Source organism: Cynocephalus volans, chromosome 13 (genome assembly GCF_027409185.1).
Source record: "Cynocephalus volans isolate mCynVol1 chromosome 13, mCynVol1.pri, whole genome shotgun sequence".
Classification (NCBI taxonomy): Eukaryota; Metazoa; Chordata; class Mammalia; order Dermoptera; family Cynocephalidae; genus Cynocephalus; species Cynocephalus volans.
In genome coordinates, this window is record NC_084472.1 from 82925986 (window position 1) to 82930838 (window position 4853).

Sequence of the window (4853 nt, forward strand, 5' to 3'; positions counted from 1 at the left end):
CCAGACCCCTTACATGCAGGTTTATGAGCTAGGTAACTGGCCAAAAGGTCCTTGGAGCCATAGGTTGGAAAGCATGGCCACACAGGGCAGATGCCCAAGGCAGACGCCCACCCATCTGCTTCACTAAAACTCCCCTCTCTCTCTCTCTCTGAAGAACACAAGAATAGCAACAAAACTAAAAAGATACATTGGCATGCATGCACACCACCTCCACACACACACACACACACACACAAAACCTGTTCAGAAAGGATGCACTAAAACCACACCCAACTGGACCCCAGGCAAGGTCCCTGACCAAACTATTTCATTTTCCCAACAATTCACCCCTTCAGGGTCCTTGCCATACAATCTACGTGTTCAGAATCTTCCTCGATGTTCCCTTAGTGAGGATAAATTGCCCTTACATTCACATATTACACATTCCTTCCCAGTCCCAATAGTCTTTAGCTTGTTGCAGCACCAAATCAAAAGTCCAAAGTCCAAAGTATCCTCTGAGACCAAAAGCAAAATCCTTCCAGCCGTGAACCTGTAAAGAGTCAAAAACAAGTTTATCTACTTCCAAGATACAGTGGGACAGACATTGGGTACATATTCCCATTCCAGAAGGGAGGAAAAGAAAGGAAAACAGTCCCCAAACAAATCCAAAACCCAAACAGGGCGAATGTTAAGCACACTGGAGCATCTGGACCCCTAAAGCATTGGGCAGCCTTGCTACTACAGCTCTGCCAAGTGCAGACCATTGAGCTGCCCTGGTGTCTGCAGCTTTTCCAGGCTGGTGCTGCACACTGCCAGCATCCCCATGGTTCTGGGCTCCTGGTGGCAGCCCCACCATCCTGGCTCCACTAGACATTTCCTCAGTGGAGGTTCTCTGTGGGGGCTCTGACCCCACTTATCTGCTCCACATTGCTCCATAGGTGACCTCTGCAGTGGCTCCACCCCTGCAGCAGGTCTCTGCCTGAGTCCCCCAGCTTTTCCATACATCTTCCGAAATCTAGGTGGAGGCTTCCACCTCTCCACTGCTCTCACATACTGTTGGCCTGCAAACTTAATACAACATGAATGCCACCAAGGTTTTTGGCTTTTTTCCTTCAGAGGTACTGAGGCAGGATTGCTCCAGCCAGAGTAGCTGGGATGCAGGGAGCAGTTTGCTGAGGACAATGACACCTCAGGTCTGCCCTCCAGGACAAACTCAGTTCTCCTAGGATGGGAGGGCCACTCTCCCAAACTTCTCAAACACCCTCAGGGCCTGTGATGGGTGGGGCACCCATTCAGACCTATCAAATGCATTTAGGGCTTTTTTCCCCATTGTCTTGGTTCTTAGCATCTGGCTGCTTTACCTCCAAGATAATATCTTTAGCAAACAGTTTATCTGCTTCACCCTTGAGTTTTTCTCCTGCTCTCCACTTCTGTACTGTATGGCCAGGCTGCAAATTTTCCAAATCTTTACGCTCTGCTTCCCTTTTAAATTCTGGCTTTACATTCTGGCTTTTGAATTACTTCAATCAGCTCAGCTTACACTGGCTACTCACTCAGTCTCAGGCAGTTTTTTGCAGTGTCCACCCCCAGTTCAAACAGCTGCATTCACCCAGTCCATCAAGGAGTGGCTGCCTTGCCCTTGTGCATATCTGCGGCTCTTTCTGTAACCGCTGCCTCAGAGACAGGCATGTAGTAACAGAGACTATCTTTTCCACCTTTTCACCAGGTAAAAACATACTTGAAATTCTGCAGGGGCACCCATTCTAGCATGATCTGCCCATCTGCATGTGGCACTCTTTTCTCGGGTTTTATGGCACCCAGCTGGCCATTGGGTTTAAGTGGCGCCCTCTGAGCCTTTTGCCTTCAGACAAACACAATGTGTGTTTACTACATAATCTCTAGAGCGTGTTACCCCATCCCCTGTCCCCCCCCCCCAGGTCTCATAGCTTGAGCTGCCAAGGGCTCTCCCTATTTCTGCTGCTTTACTGTCTCAATTTCTCGTGCACAACAGGTCGTGCCTGGAGACGCATGGTTTCCCCAACTCATCACTATGTTGGTTGTTTTCCCTGGTGTTAAGAGGCAAGAGTGGCCATTGCTGCACAACATCCTCCAGGACATTTATCCATGCTTCCAACAACTCTGCTTTTTGATGCAAATCTCAATCAGTTTGCAGCATAGTGATCAGCAGCCAGGCTCTGATCAGCACAAAAGTGGCCTCCAGGCACCATATGCTCAAGGATAGCCACATTTCCTCTCCCTCCCAAGGGATTTTGCACTGTAGTACCCCGTCTATGCTGCCCTGTAATGCAATGTGCAGCAACCAGATCCCAGTCAACATGAAGGTGGCCGTAGGGCACAGTATATTCAAAAGTAGCCACATTTCTTCCTCCTTTTAAGGGCTTTTGGCTCCTGTACCTGTTCAGAATCCTGTCACAGACTATGCCAGTTGTGGAGCCACTGCTAAGCTATGGCTAAGGCTAATGTCTGGTATCCTGCTCACAGTTCTCATTACTGTTTGTGACACCAATTGTAAAGCTACTCGACCACGCCAGTTGTCGGGCTCTTTTACCTGCTGGTAATCCTGTACCAACTGGGCTGATTGTCGATCTAAGGCTGGGTCTGGAGCCCACAGACCCCTCAAGCCCATTCACAGACTGCATCAAAAACCCTTCAAATGCTAGCCTGGGCCACCAGACCCCTTACACACAGGTCTATGAGCTAGGTAACCAGCAAACAGGTCCTTGGAGCCATAGGTTGGAAAGCATGGCCACACAGGGCGGACGCCTGAGGCAGATGCCTACCTGCCTGCTTCACTAAAAGTCCTCTCTCTCTTTCTCTCTCTCTCTGAAGAACCCAAGAATAGCAACAAAACTAAAAAGATACATTGGCACACATGCACACCAACTCCACACACACACACACACAATCTGCTCACAAAGGATGCACTAAAACCATACCCAGCTGGACCTGAGGCGAGGGCCCTGACCAAACTATTCTATTTTCCCAACAATGTCAAAATCATTATAAGTTCTATCAAGACTCAATTTTGATAGTTCAGGCTAGTCTACTCTACTTATGCAGTACCAATTTTTTTGCCATCTAAATGTATTAAAAATGTGATTTTTAGATAAGTATTTTAAAGTTTATTCATTCATTCATTTACGTCTACAAATAATTATTGTGCTTCATATGTTCACTGTGCTTAGTGCTGAAGATCCTGTGAGCAACATGGCAGACCTGGAACCACAGTCTGATGGAGAAGAAATGATGGTTAAACAAGAACTTGGAAGAAATTGTACCAGTGGTATGGTAGGAGAATAATTGGAACATCATCGAGGGCCCTATAAATAATCACTTAATAAAAGAAGACACTATGGGTGGTAAAATGCCACTGAAAAGTTTTGAGTAGGAAATCTCATCCTATATTCTTTTTAGTAAGTTAAATCTGCCTTCAATGAGGAAGATGCACTGGAAGGAAGCAACATTGGGGGCAGGAAGACAGCTTTGACAATCATCCCAGACAAGAGTTCACAGTGGCCTCTACTAAACTGATGGCAGTAAAGACAGAGACTAGAAGATAGATTCAGGAGAAGGAAGAGGTAGAACAACCTAGAGTTTACACGTAGTAAGTTAAGAAGGAGTAAGCAGAGACTCTAGGTTAAGGCTTAGCCCGTGGCGCACTCGAGAGAGTGCAGCGCTGGGAGCGCAGCAACGCTCCCGCCGCGGGTTCAGATCCTATATAGGAATGGCCGGTGCACTCAGTGGCTGAGTGCCGGTCACGAAAAAGACAAAAAAAAAAAAAAAAAAAAGGCTTAAAAGATTGAGTAGGGGCTGGCCGGTTAGCTCAGTTGGTTAAGAGTGTGGTGCTGATAACACCAAGGTCCAAGGTTCAATCCCTGCACTGGCCAGCTACCAAAAAAACCACCACCACCACCAATAATAACAACAAAAAACTGGGTGAGAGTGTCATTTACTGAACTAGGGACCACTTTAAAAGGATTGAACTGGTAGGTGAAGCTCATAAAAGAGGAATTCAAGCAGGAGATAATACAATGCAATGAGTACTTTTGCAATGATTCCCCCCAAAAATAATATAAGAAGCTGAGAAACAAAACACACAAATATTTTGTAGGTCACTACAATGTATTGAAACCATAGAATATGTGTTCAGACATTTAATCTTTACCACTATGGCCAAAAGGTTAAAATCAAGAAGACATTTGTATTCCGGATAAGGGCACTATGGCAGCAGACTAACAAGAGTCACAGGTTTAAACAGCAGAGGAATAGGGAAATCCTGTAGGAACCCCTCCAGTAAGAATGATATGGAAAACACAAAGCTAGACTGGGGCAGTCTGGACTAAGAGAGAGGCTGTAAATCGGGTGAAGCAAAGCCATCAGTGCTGTTTGTAGCTCTCCTATTTATCATCTAATAGGCCACCTGTCCCCCGCCCTTCCCCTCCTGCCCTTGGGCTACCCAAGTCTTAACACTGACCCCCACTCCTCTTCTGCCCACACCTCACCACAATCAAATATCTCTATTCCAACAATTAAGGAGGGCATTGATCTGACTCGAATATTAACACTAGGGATGGATGAGGCTTAATCCCTTCAAAGATAATATCCATTTTAATGCTGTAAAAACTAAGAAAGGGTGTGTTGGGAAAGAAATGGTCAGATCTTGCATTTGGATCTTCTACCTACTTTTCAAGAGGGCTAAGAAATGTAACTTATTTTGGCTGTGTACTTTACTGATATATAGATTTGAATTTCTACTCTCCTTTTGCTCTTGCTTACTTTTGCCAAGCAGATAACCAGACCTTTGTGCCCCTTGCACAAGGGAAGGTTTGTGCAGAAGAGGGAGAGCAGGAGTG

At 46.1% G+C, this 4853-nt stretch overlaps 1 non-coding gene across 1 annotated transcript; it reads left to right on the forward strand.

Annotated features, from left to right (window-relative positions):
- Positions 1-3812: 3812 nt before the first annotated feature.
- Positions 3813-3887, forward strand: TRNAI-GAU (transfer RNA isoleucine (anticodon GAU)). Its single transcript has one exon. It is a non-coding gene; the product is annotated as a tRNA-Ile (tRNA).
- The last annotated feature ends 966 nt before the right edge of the window (positions 3888-4853 follow it).